Consider the following 26,621-nt stretch of genomic DNA (forward strand, 5'->3'; position numbering starts at 1 on the left):
TTTAGATATAAAGTAGATGATGGATTTTGCCCAGAAAGTTCCATTAAGCAAACAGGAGAGAATTAACATCAACTATATAGTTCCCAATTGAAAAGGAAACATCAGGAACACTAGACTGAATTGAATGGCTAATAGAGAGGAACAAGTATCCAAAGGAATGGATTTTCCCAAAGGAAATAACTGGAACTATAGCCTGCACGTTCACTCATGCCACTGTATAGGATTCCTGTTAAGAATCCTTTGATCAGCTTTAGATATAAAGAAGATGATGGATTTTGCCCAAAAAGTTCCATTGAAGGAAATGGGAGAGAAGTAACATCAATTATATAGTTCCCTATTTAAAAGGAACCATCAGGAACACTAGACTCAATTGAATGGGAAATAGAGAGGAACAAGTAGCTAAAGGAATGGATTTTCCCAAAGGAAAGGACTGGAACTATTGCCTGCACATTTACTCATTCCACTCTATAGGATTCCTGTTAAGAATCCATTGATCAGCTTTATATATACAGAAGATGATGGATTTTGCCCAAAATGTTCCATTGAAGCAAATAAGTGAGAATTATCATGAACTATAATGTTCTTAAATGCAAAGAAAACATCAGGAACACAGACTCAATAGAATGGGAAATAGAGATGAACAAGTATCCAAAGGAATGGATTTTCCTCAAAGAAAGAACTGGAAATATTGCCTGCACATTGATTCATTCCACTGTTTAGGATTCCTGTTAAGAATCCTTTGATCAGCTTTAGATATAAAGAAGATGATGGATTTTGCCCAAAAAGTTCCATTGAAGCAAATGGGAGAGAATTAACATCAACTATATAGTTCCCAATTGAAAAGGAAACATCAGGGACACAGACTCAATAGAATGGGAAATAGAGAGGAACAAGTATCTAAAGGAATGGATTTTCCCAAAGGAAATAACTGGAACTATTACCTGCACATTCACTCATTCCACTGTGTAGGATTCCTATTAAGAATCCTTTGATCTTATTTAGATATACAGAAGATGATAGATTTTGCCCAAAAAATTCCAATGAAGCAAATCGGAGAGAATTAACATCAACTATATAGTTCCCAATTGAAAAGGAAACATCAGGAGCACTAGACTCAATTGAATGCCTAATAGAGAGGAACCAGTATCCAAAGGAATGGATTTTCCCAAAGGAAATAACAGAACTATTGCCAGCACTTTCACTCATTCCACTGTGTAGGATTCCGGTTAAGAATCCTTTGATCTGCTTCAGATATACAGAAGATGATGGATTTTTCACAAAAAGTTCCATTGAAGCAAATGGGAGAGAATTAACATCAATTATATAGTTCCCAATTCAAAAGGAAACATCAGGGACACAGACTCAATAGAATGGGAAATAGAGAGGAACAAGTATCCAAAGGAATGGATTTTCACAAAGGAAATAACTGGAACTATAGCCTGCACGTTCACTTATGCCACTGTATAGGATTCCTGTTAAGAATCCTTTGATCAGCTTTCGATATAAAGAAGATGATGGATTTTGCCCAAAAAGTTCCATTGAAGCAAATGGGAGAGAATTAACATCAACTATATAGTTACCAATTGAAAAGGAAACATCAGGGACACAGACTCAATAGAATGGGAAATAGAGAGGAACAAGTATCCAAAGGAATGCATTTTCCCAAAGGAAATAACTGGAACTATTGCCTGCACATTCACTCATTCCACTGTGTAGGATTCCTATTAAGAATCTTTTGATCTGATTTAAATATACAGAAGATGATAGATTTTGCCCAAAAAATTCCAATGAAGCAAATGGGAGAGAATTAACATCAACTATATAGTTCCCAATTGAAGAGGAAACATCAGGGACACAGACTCAATAGAATGGGAAATAGAGAGGAACAGGTATCCAAAGGAATGGATTTTCCCAAAGGAAATAACTGGAACTATAGCCTGCACGTTAACATATGCCACTGTATAGGACTCCTATTAAGAATCCTTTGATCAGCTTTAGATATACAGAAGATGATGGATTTTGCCCAAAAAGTTCCATTGAAACAAATGGGAGAGAATTAACATCAATTATATAGTTCCCTATTGAAAAGGAACCATCAGGAACACTAGACTCAATTGAATGGGAAATAGAGAGGAACAAGTATCTAAAGGAATGGATTTTCCCAAAGGAAAGGACTGGAAGTATTGCCTGCACATTTACTCATTCCACTGTATAGGATTCCTGTTAAGAATCCTTTGATCAGCTTTAGATATAAAGAAGATGATGGATTTTGCCCAAAAAGTTCCATTGAAGCAAATGGGAGAGAATTAACATCAATTATATAGTTCCCTATTGAAAAGGAACCATCAGGAACACTAGACCCAATAGAATGGGAAATAGAGAGGAACAAGTATCTAAAGGAATGGATTTTCACAAAGGAAAGGACTGGAACTATTGCCTGTTCATTTACTCATTCCACTGTATAGGATTCCTGGTAAGAATCCTTTGATCAGCTTTATATATACAGAAGATGATGGATTTTGCCCAAAAAGTTCCATTGAAGCAAATGGGAGAGAATTAACATCAATTATATAGTTCCCCATTGAAAAGGAACCATCAGGAACACTAGACTCAATTGAATGGGAAATAGAGAGGAACAAGTATCTAAAGGAATGGATTTTCACAAAGGAAAGGACTGGAACTATTGCCTGCATATTTATTCATTCCACTGTATAGGGTTCCTGTTAAGAATCCTTTGATCAACTTTATATATATACAGAAGATAATGGATTTTGCCCAAAAAGTTACATTGAAGCAAATGGGAGAGAATTAACATCTACTATATAGTTCCCAATTGAAAAGGAAACATCAGGAACACTAGACTCAATTGAATGCCTAATAGAGAGGAACAAGTATACAAAGGAATAGATTTTCCTAAAAGAAAGAACTGGAACTATTGCTTGCACATTCACTCATTCCACTGTATAGGATTCCTGTTAAGAATCCTTTGATCAGCTTTAGAAATAAAGAAGACGATGGATTTTGCCCAAAATGTTCCATTGAAGCAAATAGGAGAGGATTATCATCAACTATAATGTTCCTAAATGCAAAGGAAACGAAGGGTAAAGTAGACTCAATAGAATGGGAAATAGAGAGGAACATGTATCCAAAGGAATGGATTTTCCCAAAGGAAATAACTGGAACTATTGCCAGCTCATTCACTCATTCCACTGTATAGTATTACTGTTAAGACTCCTTTGATCAGCTTTAGATATACAGAAGAGGATGGATTTTTCCCAAAAAGTTCCATTGAAGGAAATGGGAGAGAATTACCATCAACTATATAGTTCCCAATTGAAAAGAAAATATCAGTGACACAGACTCAATAGAATGGGAAATTGAGAGGAACAAATATCCAAAGGAATGGATTTTCCCAAAGGAAATAACTGGAAATATAGCCTGAACGTTCACTCATTCCACTGTATAGGATTCCTGTTAAGAATCCTTTGATCTGCTTTAGATATACAGAAGATGATGGATTATGCCCAAAAAATTCCATTGAAGCAAATAGGAGAGAATTATCATCAATTATATAGTTCCCAATTGAAAAGGAACCATCAGGAACACTAGACTCAATTGAGTGGGAAATAGAGAGGAACAAGTATCTAAAGGAATGGATTTTCCCAAAGGAAAGGACTGGAACTATTGCCTGCATATTTACTCATTCCACTGTATAGGATTCCTGTTAAGAATCCTTTGACCAGCTTTAGATATAAAGAAGAAGATATATTTTGCCCAAAATGTTCCATTGAAGCAAATAAGTGAGAATTATCATCAACTATAATGTTCTTAAATGCAAAGGAAACATCAGGAACACAGACTCAATAGAATGGGAAATAGAGAGGAACAAGTATCTAAAGGAATGCATTTTCCCAAAGGAAAGGACTGGAACTATTGCCTGCACATTTACTCATTCCACTGTATAGGATTCCTGTTAAGAATCCTTTGATCAGCTTTAGATATAAAGAAGATGATGGATTTTGCCCAAAAAGTTCCACTGAAGCAAATGGGAGAGGATTAACATCAATTATATAGTTCCCTAATGAAAAGGAACCATCAGGAACACTAGACTCAATTGAATGGGCAATAGAGAGGAACAAGTATCTAAAGGAATGGATTTTCCCAAAGGAAAGGACTGGAACTATTGCCTGCCCATTTACTCATTCCACTGTATAGGATTCCTGTTAAGAATCCTTTGATCAGCTTTAGATATAAAGAAGATGATGGATTTTGCCCAAAAAGTTCCATTGAAGCAAATGGGAGAGAATTAACATCAACTATATAGTTCCCAATTGAAAAGGAAACATCAGGGACACAGACTCAATAGAATGGGAAATAGAGAGGAACAAGTATCTAAAGGAATGGATTTTCCCAAAGGAAATAACTGGAACTATTACCTGCACATTCACTCATTCCACTGTGTAGGATTCCTATTAAGAATCCTTTGATCTGATTTAGATATACAGAAGATGATAGATTTTGCCCAAAAAATTCCAATGAAGCAAATGGGAGAGAATTAACATCAACTATATAGTTCCCAATTGAAAAGGAAACATCAGGAACACTAGACTCAATTGAATGCCTAATAGAGAGGAACAAGTATCCAAAGGAATGGATTTTCCCAAAGGAAATAACAGAACTATTGCCAGCACTTTCACTCATTCCACTGAGTAGGATTCCGGTTAAGAATCCTTTGATCTGCTTCAGATATACAGAAGATGATGGATTTTTCACAAAAAGTTCATTGAAGCAAATGGGAGAGAATTAACATCAATTATATAGTTCCCAATTCAAAAGGAAACATCAGGGACACAGATTCAATAGAATGGGAAATAGAGAGGAACAAGTATCCAAAGGAATGGATTTTCCCAAAGGAAATAACTGGAACTATAGCCTGCACGTTCACTTATGCCACTGTATAGGATTCCTGTTAAGAATCCTTTGATCAGCTTTCGATATAAAGAAGATGATGGATTTTGCCCAAAAAGTTCCATTGAAACAAATGGGAGAGAATTAACATCAACTATATAGTTCCCAATTGAAAAGGAAACATCAGGGACACAGACTCAATAGAATGGGAAATAGAGAGGAACAAGTATCCAAAGGAATGCATTTTCCCAAAGGAAATAACTGGAACTATTGCCTGCACATTCACTCATTCCACTGTGTAGGATTCCTATTAAGAATCCTTTGATCTGATTTAGATATACAGAAGATGATAGATTTTGCCCAAAAATTCCAATGAAGCAAATGGGAGAGAATTAACATCAACTATATAGTTCCCAATTGAAGAGGAAACATCAGGGACACAGACTCAATAGAATGGGAAATAGAGAGGAACAGGTATCAAAGGAATGGATTTTCCCAAAGGAAATAACTGGAACTATAGCCTGCACGTTAACTTATGCCACTGTATAGGACTCCTATTAAGAATCCTTTGATCAGCTTTAGATATACAGAAGATGATGGATTTTGCCCAAAAAGTTACATTGAAACAAATGGGAGAGAATTAACATCAATTATATAGTTCCCTATTGAAAAGGAACCATCAGGAACACTAGACTCAATTGAATGGGAAATAGAGAGGAACAAGTATCTAAAGGAATGGATTTTCCCAAAGGAAAGGACTGGAAGTATTGCCTGCACATTTACTCATTCCACTGTATAGGATTCCTTGTAAGAATCCTTTGATCAGCTTTAGATATACAGAATATGAAGGATTTTGCCCAAAAAGTTCCATTGAAGCAAATGGGAGAGAATTAACATCAATTATATAATTCCCTATTTAAAAGGTACCATCAGGAACACTAGACTCAATTGAATGGGAAATAGAGAGGAACAAGTATCCAAAGGAATGGATTTTCCTCAAAGAAAGAACTGGAAATATTGCCTGCACATTGATTCATTCCACTGTATAGGATTCCTGTTAAGAATCTTTTGTTCAGCTTTAGATATAAAGAAGATGATGGATTTTGCCCAGAAAGTTCCATTAAGCAAACATGAGAGAATTAACATCAACTATATAGTTCCCAATTGAAAAGGAAACATCAGGAACACTAGACTCAATTGAATGGCTAATAGAGAGGAACAAGTATCCAAAGGAATGGATTTTTCCAAAGGAAATAACTGGAACTATTGCCGGCACGTTCACTCATGCCATTGTATAGGATTCCTGTTAAGAATCCTTTGATCAGCTTTAGATATAAAGAAGATGATGGATTTTGCCCAAAAAGTTCCATTGAAGCAAATGGGAGAGTATTAACATCAATTATATAGTTCCCTATTGAAAAGGAACCATCAGGAACACTAGACTCAATTGAATGGGAAATAGAGAGGAACAAGTATCTAAAGGAATGGATTTTCCCAAAGGAACGGACTGGAACTATTGCCTGCACATTTACTCATTCCACTGTATAGGATTCCTGTTAAGAATCCTTTGATCAGCTTTAGATATAAAGAAGATGATGGATTTTGCCCAAAAAATTCCATTGAAGAAAATGGGAGAGAATTAACATCAATTATATAGTTCCCTATAGAAAACGAACCATCACGAACACTAGACTAAATTGAATGGGAAATAGAGAGGAACAAGTATCTAAAGGAATGGATTTTCACAAAGGAAAGGACTGGAACTATTGCCTGCACATTTACTCATTCCACTGTATAGGATTCCTGTTAAGAATCCTTTATTCAGCTTTAGATATAAAGAAGATGAATGATTTTGCCCAAAAAGTTCCATTGAAGCAAATGGGAGAGAATTAACATCAATTATATAGTTCCCAATTCAAAAGGAAACATCAGGGACAAAGACTCAATAGAATGGGAAATAGAGAGGAACAAGTATCCAAAGGAATGGATTTTCCCAAAGGAAATAACTGGAACTATAGCCTGCACGTTCACTTATGCCACTGTATAGGATTCCTGTTAAGAATCCTTTGATCAGCTTTAGATAAAAAGAAGATGATGGATTTTGCCCAAAAAGTTCCTTTGAAGCAAATGGGAGAGAAGTAACATCAATTATATAGTTCCCTATTGAAAAGGAACTATCAGGAACACTAGACTCATTTGAATGGGAAATAGAGAGGAACAAGTATCTAAAGGAATGCATTTTCCCAAAGGAAAGGACTGGAACTATTGCCTGAACATTTACTCATTCCACTGTATAGGATTCCTGTTAAGAATCCTTTGATCAGCTTTAGATATAAAAAAGATGATGGATTTTGCCCAAAAAGTTCCATTGAAGCAAATGGGAGAGAATTAACATCAATTATATAGTTCCCTATTGAAAAGGAACCATCAGGAACACTAGACTCAATTGAATGGCTAATAGAGAGGAACAAGTATCCAAAGGAATGGATTTTCCCAAAGGAAATAACTGGAACTATAGCCTGCACGTTCACTCATGCCACTGTATAGGATTCCTGTTAAGAATCTTTGATCAGCTTTAGATATAAAGAAGATGATGGATTTTGCCCAAAAAGTTCCATTGAAGCAAATGGGAGAGAATTAACATCAATTATATAGTTCCCTATTGAAAAGGAACCATCAGGAACACTAGACTCAATAGAATGGGAAATAGAGAGGAACAAGTATCTAAAGGAATGGATTTTCCCAAAGGAAACGACTGGAACTATTGCCTGCACATTTACTCATTCCACTGTATAGGATTCCTGTTAAGAATCCTTTGATCAGCTTTAGATATATAGAAGAGGATGGATTTTTCCCAAAAAGTTCCATTGAAGCAAATGGGAGAGAATTAACATCAATTATATAGTTCCCTATTGAAAAGGAAACATCAGGAACACTATACTCAATTGAATGGGAAATAGAGAGGAACAAGTATCTAAAGGAATGGATTTTCTTAAAGGAAAGTACTGGAACTATTGCCTGCATATTTACACATTCCACTGTATAGGATTCCTGTTAAGAATCATTTGATCAGCTTTAGATATAAAGAAGAAGATATATTTTGCCCAAAATGTTCCATTGAAGCAAATAAGTGAGAATTATCATGAACTATAATGTTCTTAAATGCAAAGGAAACATCAGGAACACAGACTCAATAGAATGGGAAATAGAGAGGAACAAGTATCCAAAGGAATGAATTTTCCTCAAAGAAAGAACTGGAAATATTGCCTGCACATTGATTCATTCCACTGTATAGGATTCCTGTTAAGAATCTTTTGTTCAGCTTTAGATATAAAGAAGATGATGGATTTTGCCCAGAAAGTTCCATTAAGCAAACAGGAGAGAATTAACATCGACTATATAGTTCCCAATTGAAAAGGAAACATCAGGAACACAAGACTCAATTTAATGGCTAATAGAGAGGAACAAGTATCCAAAGGAATGGATTTTCCCAAAGGAAATAACTGGAACTATAGCCTGCACGTTCACTCATGCCACTGTATAGGATTCCTGTTAACAATCCTTTGATCAGCTTTAGATATAAAGAAGATGATGGATTTTGCCCAAAAAGTTCCATTGAAGCAAATGGGAGAGAATTAACATCAATTATATAGTTCCCTATTGAAAAGGAACCATCAGGAACACTAGACTCAATTGAATGGGAAATAGAGAGGAACAAGTATCTAAAGGAATGGATTTTCCCAAAGGAAAGGACTGGAACTATTGCCTGAACATTTACTCATTCAACTGTATAGGATTCCTGTTAAGAATCCTTTGATCAGCTTTAGATATAAAGAAGATGATGGATTTTGCCCAAAAAGTTCCATTGAAGCAAATGGGAGAGATTTAACATCAATTATATAGTTCCCTATTGAAAAGGCAACATCAGGAACACTAGACTCAATTGAATGGGAAATAGAGAGGAACAAGTATGTAAAGGAATGGATTTTCCCAAAGGAAAGGACTGGAACTATTGCCTGCACATTTACTCATTCCACTGTATAGGATTCCTGTTAAGAATCCTTTGATCAGCTTTAGATATAAAAAAGATGATGGATTTTGCCCAAAAAGTTCCATTGAAGCAAATGGGAGAGAATTAACATCAATTATATAGTTCCCTATTGAAAAGGAACCATCAGGAACACTAGACTCAATTGAATGGCTAATAGAGAGGAACAAGTATCCAAAGGAATGGATTTTCCCAAAGGAAATAACTGGAACTATAGCCTGCACGTTCACTCATGCCACTGTATAGGATTCCTGTTAAGAATCTTTGATCAGCTTTAGATATAAAGAAGATGATGGATTTTGCCCAAAAAGTTCCATTGAAGCAAATGGGAGAGAATTAACATCAATTATATAGTTCCCTATTGAAAAGGAACCATCAGGAACACTAGACTCAATAGAATGGGAAATAGAGAGGAACAAGTATCTAAAGGAATGGATTTTCCCAAAGGAAACGACTGGAACTATTGCCTGCACATTTACTCATTCCACTGTATAGGATTCCTGTTAAGAATCCTTTGATCAGCTTTAGATATATAGAAGAGGATGGATTTTTCCCAAAAAGTTCCATTGAAGCAAATGGGAGAGAATTAACATCAATTATATAGTTCCCTATTGAAAAGGAAACATCAGGAACACTATACTCAATTGAATGGGAAATAGAGAGGAACAAGTATCTAAAGGAATGGATTTTCTTAAAGGAAAGTACTGGAACTATTGCCTGCATATTTACACATTCCACTGTATAGGATTCCTGTTAAGAATCATTTGATCAGCTTTAGATATAAAGAAGAAGATATATTTTGCCCAAAATGTTCCATTGAAGCAAATAAGTGAGAATTATCATGAACTATAATGTTCTTAAATGCAAAGGAAACATCAGGAACACAGACTCAATAGAATGGGAAATAGAGAGGAACAAGTATCCAAAGGAATGAATTTTCCTCAAAGAAAGAACTGGAAATATTGCCTGCACATTGATTCATTCCACTGTATAGGATTCCTGTTAAGAATCTTTTGTTCAGCTTTAGATATAAAGAAGATGATGGATTTTGCCCAGAAAGTTCCATTAAGCAAACAGGAGAGAATTAACATCGACTATATAGTTCCCAATTGAAAAGGAAACATCAGGAACACAAGACTCAATTTAATGGCTAATAGAGAGGAACAAGTATCCAAAGGAATGGATTTTCCCAAAGGAAATAACTGGAACTATAGCCTGCACGTTCACTCATGCCACTGTATAGGATTCCTGTTAACAATCCTTTGATCAGCTTTAGATATAAAGAAGATGATGGATTTTGCCCAAAAAGTTCCATTGAAGCAAATGGGAGAGAATTAACATCAATTATATAGTTCCCTATTGAAAAGGAACCATCAGGAACACTAGACTCAATTGAATGGGAAATAGAGAGGAACAAGTATCTAAAGGAATGGATTTTCCCAAAGGAAAGGACTGGAACTATTGCCTGAACATTTACTCATTCAACTGTATAGGATTCCTGTTAAGAATCCTTTGATCAGCTTTAGATATAAAGAAGATGATGGATTTTGCCCAAAAAGTTCCATTGAAGCAAATGGGAGAGATTTAACATCAATTATATAGTTCCCTATTGAAAAGGCAACATCAGGAACACTAGACTCAATTGAATGGGAAATAGAGAGGAACAAGTATGTAAAGGAATGGATTTTCCCAAAGGAAAGGACTGGAACTATTGCCTGCACATTTACTCATTCCACTGTATAGGATTCCTGTTAAGAATCCTTTGATCAGCTTTAGATATAAAAAAGATGATGGATTTTGCCCAAAAAGTTCCATTGAAGCAAATGGGAGAGAATTAACATCAATTATATAGTTCCCTATTGAAAAGGAACCATCAGGAACACTAGACTCAATTGAATGGCTAATAGAGAGGAACAAGTATCCAAAGGAATGGATTTTCCCAAAGGAAATAACTGGAACTATAGCCTGCACGTTCACTCATGCCACTGTATAGGATTCCTGTTAAGAATCTTTGATCAGCTTTAGATATAAAGAAGATGATGGATTTTGCCCAAAAAGTTCCATTGAAGCAAATGGGAGAGAATTAACATCAATTATATAGTTCCCTATTGAAAAGGAACCATCAGGAACACTAGACTCAATAGAATGGGAAATAGAGAGGAACAAGTATCTAAAGGAATGGATTTTCCCAAAGGAAACGACTGGAACTATTGCCTGCACATTTACTCATTCCACTGTATAGGATTCCTGTTAAGAATCCTTTGATCAGCTTTAGATATATAGAAGAGGATGGATTTTTCCCAAAAAGTTCCATTGAAGCAAATGGGAGAGAATTAACATCAATTATATAGTTCCCTATTGAAAAGGAAACATCAGGAACACTATACTCAATTGAATGGGAAATAGAGAGGAACAAGTATCTAAAGGAATGGATTTTCTTAAAGGAAAGTACTGGAACTATTGCCTGCATATTTACACATTCCACTGTATAGGATTCCTGTTAAGAATCATTTGATCAGCTTTAGATATAAAGAAGAAGATATATTTTGCCCAAAATGTTCCATTGAAGCAAATAAGTGAGAATTATCATGAACTATAATGTTCTTAAATGCAAAGGAAACATCAGGAACACAGACTCAATAGAATGGGAAATAGAGAGGAACAAGTATCCAAAGGAATGAATTTTCCTCAAAGAAAGAACTGGAAATATTGCCTGCACATTGATTCATTCCACTGTATAGGATTCCTGTTAAGAATCTTTTGTTCAGCTTTAGATATAAAGAAGATGATGGATTTTGCCCAGAAAGTTCCATTAAGCAAACAGGAGAGAATTAACATCGACTATATAGTTCCCAATTGAAAAGGAAACATCAGGAACACAAGACTCAATTTAATGGCTAATAGAGAGGAACAAGTATCCAAAGGAATGGATTTTCCCAAAGGAAATAACTGGAACTATAGCCTGCACGTTCACTCATGCCACTGTATAGGATTCCTGTTAAGAATCCTTTGATCAGCTTTAGATATAAAGAAGATGATGGATTTTGCCCAAAAAGTTCCATTGAAGCAAATGGGAGAGAATTAACATCAATTATATAGTTCCCTATTGAAAAGGAACCATCAGGAACAATAGACTCAATTGAATGGGAAATAGAGAGGAACAAGTATCTAAAGGAATGGATTTTCCCAAAGGAAAGGACTGGAACTATTGCCTGAACATTTACTCATTCAACTGTATAGGATTCCTGTTAAGAATCCTTTGATCAGCTTTAGATATAAAGAAGATGATGGATTTTGCCCAAAAAGTTCCATTGAAGCAAATGGGAGAGATTTAACATCAATTATATAGTTCCCTATTGAAAAGGAAACATCAGGAACACTAGACTCAATTGAATGGGAAATAGAGAGGAACAAGTATCTAAAGGAATGGATTTTCCCAAAGGAAAGGACTGGAACTATTGCCTGCACATTTACTCATTCCACTGTATAGGATTCCTGTTAAGAATCCTTTGATCAGCTTTAGATATAAAAAAGATGATGGATTTTGCCCAAAAAGTTCCATTGAAGCAAATGGGAGAGAATTAACATCAATTATATAGTTCCCTATTGAAAAGGAACCATCAGGAACACTAGACTCAATTGAATGGCTAATAGAGAGGAACAAGTATCCAAAGGAATGGATTTTCCCAAAGGAAATAACTGGAACTATAGCCTGCACGTTCACTCATGCCACTGTATAGGATTCCTGTTAAGAATCTTTGATCAGCTTTAGATATAAAGAAGATGATGGATTTTGCCCAAAAAGTTCCATTGAAGCAAATGGGAGAGAATTAACATCAATTATATAGTTCCCTATTGAAAAGGAACCATCAGGAACACTAGACTCAATAGAATGGGAAATAGAGAGGAACAAGTATCTAAAGGAATGGATTTTCCCAAAGGAAACGGCTGGAACTATTGCCTGCACATTTACTCATTCCACTGTATAGGATTCCTGTTAAGAATCCTTTGATCAGCTTTAGATATATAGAAGAGGATGGATTTTTCCCAAAAAGTTCCATTGAAGCAAATGGGAGAGAATTAACATCAATTATATAGTTCCCTATTGAAAAGGAAACATCAGGAACACTATACTCAATTGAATGGGAAATAGAGAGGAACAAGTATCTAAAGGAATGGATTTTCTTAAAGGAAAGTACTGGAACTATTGCCTGCATATTTACACATTCCACTGTATAGGATTCCTGTTAAGAATCATTTGATCAGCTTTAGATATAAAGAAGAAGATATATTTTGCCCAAAATGTTCCATTGAAGCAAATAAGTGAGAATTATCATGAACTATAATGTTCTTAAATGCAAAGGAAACATCAGGAACACAGACTCAATAGAATGGGAAATAGAGAGGAACAAGTATCCAAAGGAATGGATTTTCCTCAAAGAAAGAACTGGAAATATTGCCTGCACATTGATTCATTCCACTGTATAGGATTCCTGTTAAGAATCTTTTGTTCAGCTTTAGATATAAAGAAGATGATGGATTTTGCCCAGAAAGTTCCATTAAGCAAACAGGAGAGAATTAACATCGACTATATAGTTCCCAATTGAAAAGGAAACATCAGGAACACAAGACTCAATTTAATGGCTAATAGAGAGGAACAAGTATCCAAAGGAATGGATTTTCCCAAAGGAAATAACTGGAACTATAGCCTGCACGTTCACTCATGCCACTGTATAGGATTCCTGTTAAGAATCCTTTGATCAGCTTTAGATATAAAGAAGATGATGGATTTTGCCCAAAAAGTTCCATTGAAGCAAATGGGAGAGAATTAACATCAATTATATAGTTCCCTATTGAAAAGGAACCATCAGGAACACTAGACTCAATTGAATGGGAAATAGAGAGGAACAAGTATCTAAAGGAATGGATTTTCCCAAAGGAAAGGACTGGAACTATTGCCTGAACATTTACTCATTCAACTGTATAGGATTCCTGTTAAGAATCCTTTGATCAGCTTTAGATATAAAGAAGATGATGGATTTTGCCCAAAAAGTTCCATTGAAGCAAATGGGAGAGATTTAACATCAATTATATAGTTCCCTATTGAAAAGGAAACATCAGGAACACTAGACTCAATTGAATGGGAAATAGAGAGGAACAAGTATCTAAAGGAATGGATTTTCCCAAAGGAAAGGACTGGAACTATTGCCTGCACATTTACTCATTCCACTGTATAGGATTCCTGTTAAGAATCCTTTGATCAGCTTTAGATATAAAAAAGATGATGGATTTTGCCCAAAAAGTTCCATTGAAGCAAATGGGAGAGAATTAACATCAATTATATAGTTCCCTATTGAAAAGGAACCATCAGGAACACTAGACTCAATTGAATGGCTAATAGAGAGGAACAAGTATCCAAAGGAATGGATTTTCCCAAAGGAAATAACTGGAACTATAGCCTGCACGTTCACTCATGCCACTGTATAGGATTCCTGTTAAGAATCTTTGATCAGCTTTAGATATAAAGAAGATGATGGATTTTGCCCAAAAAGTTCCATTGAAGCAAATGGGAGAGAATTAACATCAATTATATAGTTCCCTATTGAAAAGGAACCATCAGGAACACTAGACTCAATAGAATGGGAAATAGAGAGGAACAAGTATCTAAAGGAATGGATTTTCCCAAAGGAAACGACTGGAACTATTGCCTGCACATTTACTCATTCCACTGTATAGGATTCCTGTTAAGAATCCTTTGATCAGCTTTAGATATATAGAAGAGGATGGATTTTTCCCAAAAAGTTCCATTGAAGCAAATGGGAGAGAATTAACATCAATTATATAGTTCCCTATTGAAAAGGAAACATCAGGAACACTATACTCAATTGAATGGGAAATAGAGAGGAACAAGTATCTAAAGGAATGGATTTTCTTAAAGGAAAGTACTGGAACTATTGCCTGCATATTTACACATTCCACTGTATAGGATTCCTGTTAAGAATCATTTGATCAGCTTTAGATATAAAGAAGAAGATATATTTTGCCCAAAATGTTCCATTGAAGCAAATAAGTGAGAATTATCATGAACTATAATGTTCTTAAATGCAAAGGAAACATCAGGAACACAGACTCAATAGAATGGGAAATAGAGAGGAACAAGTATCCAAAGGAATGGATTTTCCTCAAAGAAAGAACTGGAAATATTGCCTGCACATTTACTCATTCCACTGTATAGGATTCATGTTAAGAATCCTTTGATCAGCTTTAGATATATAGAAGAGGATGGATTTTTCCCAAAAAGTTCCATTGAAGCAAATGGGAGAGAATTAACATCAATTATATAGTTCCCTATTGAAAAGGAAACATCAGGAACACTATACTCAATTGAATGGGAAATAGAGAGGAACAAGTATCTAAAGGAATGGATTTTCTTAAAGGAAAGTACTGGAACTATTGCCTGCATATTTACACATTCCACTGTATAGGATTCCTGTTAAGAATCCTTTGATCAGCTTTAGATATAAAGAAGATGATGGATTTTGCCCAAAAAGTTCCATTGAAGCAAATGGGAGAGAATTAACATCAATTATATAGTTCCCTATTGAAAAGGAACCATCAGGAACACTAGACTCAATTGAATGGGAAATAGAGAGGAACAAGTATCTAAAGGAATGGATTTTCCCAAAGGAAAGGACTGGAACTATTGCCTGAACATTTACTCATTCAACTGTATAGGATTCCTGTTAAGAATCCTTTGATCAGCTTTAGATATAAAGAAGATGATGGATTTTGCCCAAAAAGTTCCATTGAAGCAAATGGGAGAGATTTAACATCAATTATATAGTTCCCTATTGAAAAGGAAACATCAGGAACACTAGACTCAATTGAATGGGAAATAGAGAGGAACAAGTATCTAAAGGAATGGATTTTCCCAAAGGAAAGGACTGGAACTATTGCCTGCACATTTACTCATTCCACTGTATAGGATTCCTGTTAAGAATCCTTTGATCAGCTTTAGATATAAAAAAGATGATGGATTTTGCCCAAAAAGTTCCATTGAAGCAAATGGGAGATTATTAACATCAATTATATAGTTCCCTATTGAAAAGGAACCATCAGGAACACTAGACTCAATTGAATGGCTAATAGAGAGGAACAAGTATCCAAAGGAATGGATTTTCCCAAAGGAAATAACTGGAACTATAGCCTGCACGTTCACTCATGCCACTGTATAGGATTCCTGTTAAGAATCTTTGATCAGCTTTAGATATAAAGAAGATGATGGATTTTGCCCAAAAAGTTCCATTGAAGCAAATGGGAGAGAATTAACATCAATTATATAGTTCCCTATTGAAAAGGAACCATCAGGAACACTAGACTCAATAGAATGGGAAATAGAGAGGAACAAGTATCTAAAGGAATGGATTTTCCCAAAGGAAACGACTGGAACTATTGCCTGCACATTTACTCATTCCACTGTATAGGATTCATGTTAAGAATCCTTTGATCAGCTTTAGATATATAGAAGAGGATGGATTTTTCCCAAAAAGTTCCATTGAAGCAAATGGGAGAGAATTAACATCAATTATATAGTTCCCTATTGAAAAGGAAACATCAGGAACACTATACTCAATTGAATGGGAAATAGAGAGGAACAAGTATCTAAAGGAATGGATTTTCTTAAAGGAAAGTACTGGAACTATTGCCTGCATATTTACACATTCCACTGTATAGGATTCCTGTTAAGAATCCTTTGATCAGCTTTAGATATAAAGAAGATGATGGATTTTGCCCAAAAAGTTCCATTGAAGCAAATGGGAGAGAATTAACATCAATTATATAGTTCCCTATTGAAAAGGAAACATCAGGAACACTAGACTCAATTGAATGGGAAATAGAGAGGAACAAGTATCTAAAGGAATGGATTTTCCCAAAGGAAAGGACTGGAACTATTGCCTGCACATTTACTCATTCCACTGTATAGGATTCCTGTTAAGAATCCTTTGATCAGCTTTAGATATAAAAAAGATGATGGATTTTGCCCAAAAAGTTCCATTGAAGCAAATGGGAGAGAATTAACATCAATTATATAGTTCCCTATTGAAAAGGAACCATCAGGAACACTAGACTCAATTGAATGGCTAATAGAGAGGAACAAGTATCCAAAGGAATGGATTTTCCCAAAGGAAATAACTGGAACTATAGCCTGCACGTTCACTCATGCCACTGTATAGGATTCCTGTTAAGAATCTTTGATCAGCTTTAGATATAAAGAAGATGATGGATTTTGCCCAGAAAGTTCCATTGAAGCAAATAAGTGAGAATTATCATCAACTATAATTTTCTTAAATGCAAAGGAAACATCAGGAACACAGACTCAATAGAATGGGAAATAGAGAGGAACAAGTATCCAAAGGAAGGCATTTTCCTCAAAGAAAGAACTGGAAATATTGCCTGCACATTGATTCATTCCACTGTATAGGATTCCTGTTAAGAATCTTTTGTTCAGCTTTAGATATAAAGAAGATGATGGATTTTGCCCAGAAAGTTCCATTAAGCAAACAGGAGAGAATTAACATCAACTATATAGTTCCCAATTGAAAAGGAAAAATCAGGAACACTAGACTCAATTGAATGGCTAATAGAGAGGAACAAGTATCCAAAGGAATGGATTTTCCCAAAGGAAATAACTGGAACTATAGCCTGCACGTTCACTCATGCCACTGTATAGGATTCCTGTTAAGAATCTTTGATCAGCTTTAGATATAAAGAAGATGATGGATTTTGCCCAAAAAGTTCCATTGAAGCAAATGGGAGAGAATTAACATCAATTATATAGTTCCCTATTGAAAAGGAACCATCAGGAACACTAGACTCAATTGAATGGCTAATAGAGAGGAACAAGTATCTAAAGGAATGGATTTTCCCAAAGGCAACGACTGGAACTATTGCCTGCACATTTACTCATTCCACTGTATAGGATTCCTGTTAAGAATCCTTTGATCAGCTTTAGATATATAGAAGAGGATGGATTTTTCCCAAAAAGTTCCATTGAAGCAAATGGGAGAGAATTAACATCAATTATATAGTTCCCTATTGAAAAGGAAACATCAGGAACACTATACTCAATTGAATGGGAAATAGAGAGGAACAAGTATCTAAAGGAATGGATTTTCTTAAAGGAAAGTACTGGAACTATTGCCTGCATATTTACACATTCCACTGTATAGGATTCCTGTTAAGAATCATTTGATCAGCTTTAGATATAAAGAAGAAGATATATTTTGCCCAAAATGTTCCATTGAAGCAAATAAGTGAGAATTATCATGAACTATAATGTTCTTAAATGCAAAGGAAACATCAGGAACACAGACTCAATAGAATGGGAAATAGAGAGGAACAAGTATCCAAAGGAATGAATTTTCCTCAAAGAAAGAACTGGAAATATTGCCTGCACATTGATTCATTCCACTGTATAGGATTCCTGTTAAGAATCTTTTGTTCAGCTTTAGATATAAAGAAGATGATGGATTTTGCCCAGAAAGTTCCATTAAGCAAACAGGAGAGAATTAACATCGACTATATAGTTCCCAATTGAAAAGGAAACATCAGGAACACAAGACTCAATTTAATGGCTAATAGAGAGGAACAAGTATCCAAAGGAATGGATTTTCCCAAAGGAAATAACTGGAACTATAGCCTGCACGTTCACTCATGCCACTGTATAGGATTCCTGTTAAGAATCCTTTGATCAGCTTTAGATATAAAGAAGATGATGGATTTTGCCCAAAAAGTTCCATTGAAGCAAATGGGAGAGAATTAACATCAATTATATAGTTCCCTATAGAAAACGAACCATTGAATTGGGAAATAGAGAGGAACAAGTATCTAAAGGAATGGATTTTCCCAAAGGAAAGGACTGGAACTATTGCCTGAACATTTACTCATTCAACTGTATAGGATTCCTGTTAAGAATTTTTTGATCAGCTTTAGATATAAAGAAGATGATGGATTTTGCCCAAAAAGTTCCATTGAAGCAAATGGGAGAGATTTAACATCAATTATATAGTTCCCTATTGAAAAGGAAACATCAGGAACACTAGACTCAATTGAATGGGAAATAGAGAGGAACAAGTATCTAAAGGAATGGATTTTCCCAAAGGAAAGGACTGGAACTATTGCCTGCACATTTACTCATTCCACTGTATAGGATTCCTGTTAAGAATCCTTTGATCAGCTTTAGATATAAAAAAGATGATGGATTTTGCCCAAAAAGTTCCATTGAAGCAAATGGGAGAGAATTAACATCAATTATATAGTTCCCTATTGAAAAGGAACCATCAGGAACACTAGACTCAATTGAATGGCTAATAGAGAGGAACAAGTATCCAAAGGAATGGATTTTCCCAAAGGAAATAACTGGAACTATAGCCTGCACGTTCACTCATGCCACTGTATAGGATTTCTGTTAAGAATCTTTGATCAGCTTTAGATATAAAGAAGATGATGGATTTTGCCCAAAAAGTTCCATTGAAGCAAATGGGAGAGAATTAACATCAATTATATAGTTCCCTATTGAAAAGGAACCATCAGGAACACTAGACTCAATAGAATGGGAAATAGAGAGGAACAAGTATCTAAAGGAATGGATTTTCCCAAAGGAAACGGCTGGAACTATTGCCTGCACATTTACTCATTCCACTGTATAGGATTCCTGTTAAGAATCCTTTGATCAGCTTTAGATATATAGAAGAGGATGGATTTTTCCCAAAAAGTTCCATTGAAGCAAATGGGAGAGAATTAACATCAATTATATAGTTCCCTATTGAAAAGGAAACATCAGGAACACTATACTCAATTGAATGGGAAATAGAGAGGAACAAGTATCTAAAGGAATGGATTTTCTTAAAGGAAAGTACTGGAACTATTGCCTGCATATTTACACATTCCACTGTATAGGATTCCTGTTAAGAATCATTTGATCAGCTTTAGATATTAAGAAGAAGATATATTTTGCCCAAAATGTTCCATTGAAGCAAATAAGTGAGAATTATCATGAACTATAATGTTCTTAAATGCAAAGGAAACATCAGAAACACAGACTCAATAGAATGGGAAATAGAGAGGAACAAGTATCCAAAGGAATGGATTTTCCTCAAAGAAAGAACTGGAAATATTGCCTGCACATTGATTCATTCCACTGTATAGGATTCCTGTTAAGAATCTTTTGTTCAGCTTTAGATATAAAGAAGATGATGGATTTTGCCCAGAAAGTTCCATTAAGCAAACAGGAGAGAATTAACATCGACTATATAGTTCCCAATTGAAAAGGAAACATCAGGAACACAAGACTCAATTTAATGGCTAATAGAGAGGAACAAGTATCCAAAGGAATGGATTTTCCCAAAGGAAATAACTGGAACTATAGCCTGCACGTTCACTCATGCCACTGTATAGGATTCCTGTTAAGAATCCTTTGATCAGCTTTAGATATAAAGAAGATGATGGATTTTGCCCAAAAAGTTCCATTGAAGCAAATGGGAGAGAATTAACATCAATTATATAGTTCCCTATTGAAAAGGAACCATCAGGAACACTAGACTCAATTGAATGGGAAATAGAGAGGAACAAGTATCTAAAGGAATGGATTTTCCCAAAGGAAAGGACTGGAACTATTGCCTGAACATTTACTCATTCAACTGTATAGGATTCCTGTTAAGAATCCTTTGATCAGCTTTAGATATAAAGAAGATGATGGATTTTGCCCAAAAAGTTCCATTGAAGCAAATGGGAGAGATTTAACATCAATTATATAGTTCCCTATTGAAAAGGAAACATCAGGAACACTAGACTCAATTGAATGGGAAATAGAGAGGAACAAGTATCTAAAGGAATGGATTTTCCCAAAGGAAAGGACTGGAACTATTGCCTGCACATTTACAAATTCCACTGTATAGGATTCCTGTTAAGAATCCTTTGATCAGCTTTAGATATAAAAAAGATGATGGATTTTGCCCAAAAAGTTCCATTGAAGCAAATGGGAGAGAATTAACATCAATTATATAGTTCCCTATTGAAAAGGAACCATCAGGAACACTAGACTCAATTGAATGGCTAATAGAGAGGAACAAGTATCCAAAGGAATGGATTTTCCCAAAGGAAATAACTGGAACTATAGCCTGCACGTTCACTCCTGCCACTGTATAGGATTCCTGTTAAGAATCCTTTGATCAGCTTTAGATATAAAGAAGATGATGGATTTTGCCCAAAAAGTTCCATTGAAGCAAATGGGAGAGAATTAACATCAATTATATAGTTCCCTATTGAAAAGGAACCATCAGGAACACTAGACTCAATTGAATGGGAAATAGAGAGGAACAAGTATCTAAAGGAATGGATTTTCCCAAAGGAAAGGACTGGAACTATTGCCTGAACATTTACTCATTCAACTGTATAGGATTCCTGTTAAGAATCCTTTGATCAGCTTTAGATATAAAGAAGAAGATATATTTTGCCCAAAATGTTCCATTGAAGCAAATAAGTGAGAATTATCATGAACTATAATGTTCTTAAATGCAAAGGAAACATCAGGAACACAGACTCAATAGAATGGGAAATAGAGAGGAACAAGTATCCAAAGGAATGAATTTTCCTCAAAGAAAGAACTGGAAATATTGCCTGCACATTGATTCATTCCACTGTATAGGATTCCTGTTAAGAATCTTTTGTTCAGCTTTAGATATAAAGAAGATGATGGATTTTGCCCAGAAAGTTCCATTAAGCAAACAGGAGAGAATTAACATCGACTATATAGTTCCCAATTGAAAAGGAAACATCAGGAACACAAGACTCAATTTAATGGCTAATAGAGAGGAACAAGTATCCAAAGGAATGGATTTTCCCAAAGGAAATAACTGGAACTATAGCCTGCACGTTCACTCATGCCACTGTATAGGATTCCTGTTAAGAATCCTTTGATCAGCTTTAGATATAAAGAAGATGATGGATTTTGCCCAAAAAGTTCCATTGAAGCAAATGGGAGAGAATTAACATCAATTATATAGTTCCCTATTGAAAAGGAACCATCAGGAACACTAGACTCAATTGAATGGGAAATAGAGAGGAACAAGTATCTAAAGGAATGGATTTTCCCAAAGGAAAGGACTGGAACTATTGCCTGAACATTTACTCATTCAACTGTATAGGATTCCTGTTAAGAATCCTTTGATCAGCTTTAGATATAAAGAAGATGATGGATTTTGCCCAAAAAGTTCCATTGAAGCAAATGGGAGAGATTTAACATCAATTATATAGTTCCCTATTGAAAAGGAAACATCAGGAAAACTAGACTCAATTGAATGGGAAATAGAGAGGAACAAGTATCTAAAGGAATGGATTTTCCCAAAGGAAAGGACTGGAACTATTGCCTGCACATTTACTCATTCCACTGTATAGGATTCCTGTTAAGAATCCTTTGATCAGCTTTAGATATAAAGAAGATGATGGATTTTGCCCAAAAAGTTCCATTGAAGCAAATGGGAGAGAATTAACATCAATTATATAGTTCCCTATTGAAAAGGAACCATCAGGAACACTAGACTCAATTGAATGGCTAATAGAGAGGAACAAGTATCCAAAGGAATGGATTTTCCCAAAGGAAATAACTGGAACTATAGCCTGCACGTTCACTCATGCCACTGTATAGGATTCCTGTTAAGAATCTTTGATCAGCTTTAGATATAAAGAAGATGATGGATTTTGCCCAAAAAGTTCCATTGAAGCAAATGGGAGAGAATTAACATCAATTATATAGTTCCCTATTGAAAAGGAACCATCAGGAACACTAGACTCAATAGAATGGGAAATAGAGAGGAACAAGTATCTAAAGGAATGGATTTTCCCAAAGGAAACGACTGGAACTATTGCCTGCACATTTACTCATTCCACTGTATAGGATTCCTGTTAAGAATCCTTTGATCAGCTTTAGATATATAGAAGAGGATGGATTTTTCCCAAAAAGTTCCATTGAAGCAAATGGGAGAGAATTAACATCAATTATATAGTTCCCTATTGAAAAGGAACCATCAGGAACACTAGACTCAATTGAATGGGAAATAGAGAGGAACAAGTATCTAAAGGAATGGATTTTCCCAAAGGAAAGGACTGGAACTATTGCCTGAACATTTACTCATTCCACTGTATAGGATTCCTGTTAAGAATCCTTTGATCAGCTTTAGATATAAAGAAGGTGATGGATTTTGCCCAAAAAGTTCCATTGAAGCAAATGGGAGAGATTTAACATCAATTATATAGTTCCCTATTGAAAAGGAAACATCAGGAACACTAGACTCAATTGAATGGGAAATAGAGAGGAACAAGTATCTAAAGGAATGGATTTTCCCAAAGGAAAGGACTGGAACTATTGCCTGCACATTTACTCATTCCACTGTATAGGATTCCTGTGAAGAATCCTTTGATCAGCTTTAGATATAAAGAAGATGATGGATTTTGCCCAAAAAGTTCCATTGAAGCAAATGGGAGAGAATTAACATCAATTATATAGTTCCCTATTGAAAAGGAACCATCAGGAACACTAGACTAAATTGAATGGGAAATAGAGAGGAACAAGTATCTAAAGGAATGGATTTTCCCAAAGGAAAGGACTGGAACTATTGCCTGCACATTTACTCATTCCAATGTATAGGATTCCTGTTAAGAATCCTTTGATCAGCTTTATATATACAGGAGATGATGGATTTTGCCCAAAAAGTTCCATTGAAGCAAATGGGAGAGAATTAACATCAATTATATAGTTCCCTATTGAAAAGGAAACATCAGGAACACTAGACTCAATATAATGGGAAATAGAGAGGAACAAGTATCTAAAGGAATGGATTTTCCAAAAGGAAAGGACTGGAACTATTGCCTGCACATTTACTCTTTCCACTGTATAGGATTCCTGTTAACAATCCTTTGATCAGCTTTAGATATAAAGAAGATGATGGATTTTGCCCAAAAAGTTCCATTGAAGCAAATGGGAGAGAATTAAAATCAATTATATAGTTCCCTATTGAAAAGGAACCATCAGGAACACTAGACTAAATTGAATGGGAAATAGAGAACAACAAGTATCTAAAGGAATGGATTTTCCCAAAGGAAAGGACTGGAACTATTGCCTGCCCATTTACTCATTCCACTGTATAGGATTCCTGTTAAGAATCCTTTGATCAGCTTTAGATATAAAGAAGATGATGGATTTTGCCCAAAAAGTTCCATTGAAGCAAATGGGAGAGAATTAACATCGATTATATAGTTCCCAATTCAAAAGGATACATCAGGGACACAGACTCAATAGAATGGGAAATAGAGAGGAACAAGTATCCAAAGGAATGGATTTTCCCAAAGGAAATAACTGGAACTATAGCCTGCACGTACACTTATGCCACTGTATAGGATTCCTGTTAAGAATCCTTTGATCAGCTTTCGATATAAAGATGATGGATTTTGCCCAAAAAGTTCCATTGAAGCAAATAGGAGAGGATTATCATCAACTATCATGTTCCTAAATGCAAAGGAAACGAAGGGTAAACTAGACTCAATTGAATGGGAAATAGAGAGGAACAAGTATCCAAAGAAATGGATTTTCCCAAAGGAAATAGCTGGAACTATTGCCAGCTCATTCACTCATTCCACTGTATAGGATTCCTTTTAAGAATCTTTTGATCAGCTTTAGATATACAGAAGAGGATGGATTTTTCCCAAAAAGTTCCATTGAAGGAAATGGGAGATAATTAACATCAACTATATAGTTCTCAATTGAAAAGAAAATATCAGTGACACAGACTCAATAGAATGGGAAATAGAGAGGAACAAATATGCAAAGGAATGGATTTTCCCAAAGGAAATAACTGGAAATATAGCCTGAACATTCACTCATTCCACTGTATAGGATTCCTGTTAAGAATCTTTTGTTCAGCTTTAGATATAAAGAAGATGATGGATTTTGCCCAGAAAGTTCCATTAAGCAAATAGGAGAGAATTTTTTTTTTTTTTTTTTTTTTTTTTTTTTCTATTTGATGATTTTTATTTTTTTTTTATTTTTTTATTTTTTTTTTTTTATTTTATATATATATATATATTTTATAATATTATCCCTTGTATTCATTTTTCCAAATTACCCCCCCTCCCTTATTCCCTCCCCCCGACGACAGGCAATACCATACATTTTACATGTGTTACAATATAGTCTAAGTACAATACATGTGTGTGAATATCATTTTCTTGTTGCACAATAAACATTAGAATCCGAAGGTACATGCAACCTGGGCAGACAGATATTAGTGCTAACAATTTACATTCCCCTCCCAGTGTTTCTTCTCTGGGTGTATCTACCTATGTCCATCATTGATCAACTGGAAGTGAGTTGGATCTTCTTTATGTTGAAGATTTCCACTTCCATCAGAATACATCCTCATACAGTATCGTTGTTGAAGTATACAGTGATCTTCTGGTTCTGCTCATTTCACTCAGCATCAGTTGATTTAAGTCTCTCCAACCCTCTCTGTATTCCTCCTGCTGGTCATTTCTTACTGAGCAATAATATTCCATAACTTTCATATACCACAATTTACCCAACCATTCTCCAACTGATGGACATCCATTCATCTTCCAGTTTCTAGCTACAACAAAAAGAGCTGCCACAAACATTTTGGCACATATATGTCTCTTTCCGCTCTTTAGTATTTCTTTGGGATATAATCCCAGTAGTAGCGCTGCTGGGTCAAAGGGTATGCACAGTTTGATAACTTTTTGGGCATAATTCCAGATTGCTCTCCAGAATGGCTGGATTCTTTCACAACTCCACCAGCAATGTATTAGTGTCCCAATTTCCCCACATCCCCTCCAACATTTGTCATTATTTGTTCCTGTCATCTTAGCCAATCTGACAGGTGTGTAGTGGTATCTCAGAGTGGTCTTAATTTGCATTTCTCTGATCAGTAGTGATTTGGAACACTCTTTCATGTGAGTGGATATAGTTTCAATTTCTTCCTCTGAGAATTGTCTGTTCATATCCTTTGCCCATTTATCAATTGGAGAATGGTTTGGTTTCTTATAAATTATGGTCAGTTCTCTATATATTTTGGAAATGAGACCTTTGTCAGAACCTTTGTTTTTAAAAATATTTTCCCAATTTGTTACTTCCCTTCTAATCTTGTTTGCATTAGTATTATTTGTACAGAAACTTTTTAGTTTGATGTAATCAAAATCTTCTATTTTGTGATCAATAATGATCTCTAGTTCTCCTCTGGTCATAAATTCTTTCCTCCTCCACAAGTCTGAGAGATAGATTATCCTCTGTTCCTCTAATCTATTTATTATCTCCCTCTTTATGCCTAAATCATGGACCCATTTTGATCTTATCTTGGTATATGGTGTTAAGTGTGGATCCATATCTAATTTCTGCCATACTAATTTCCAGTTTTCCCAACAGTTTTTTCCGAATAATGAATTTTTATCCCTAATGTTGGAATCTTTGGGTTTGTCAAAGATTAGATTGCTATAGATGTACCCTTTTTTGTCCTTTGTATCTAATCTGTTCCACTGATCTACCGGTCTATTTCGTAGCCAATACCAAATGGTTTTGGTGACTGCTGCTATATAATAT

The sequence above is a fragment of the Sminthopsis crassicaudata genome, chromosome 6, assembly GCF_048593235.1.
Source record: "Sminthopsis crassicaudata isolate SCR6 chromosome 6, ASM4859323v1, whole genome shotgun sequence".
Taxonomy (NCBI): domain Eukaryota; kingdom Metazoa; phylum Chordata; class Mammalia; order Dasyuromorphia; family Dasyuridae; genus Sminthopsis; species Sminthopsis crassicaudata.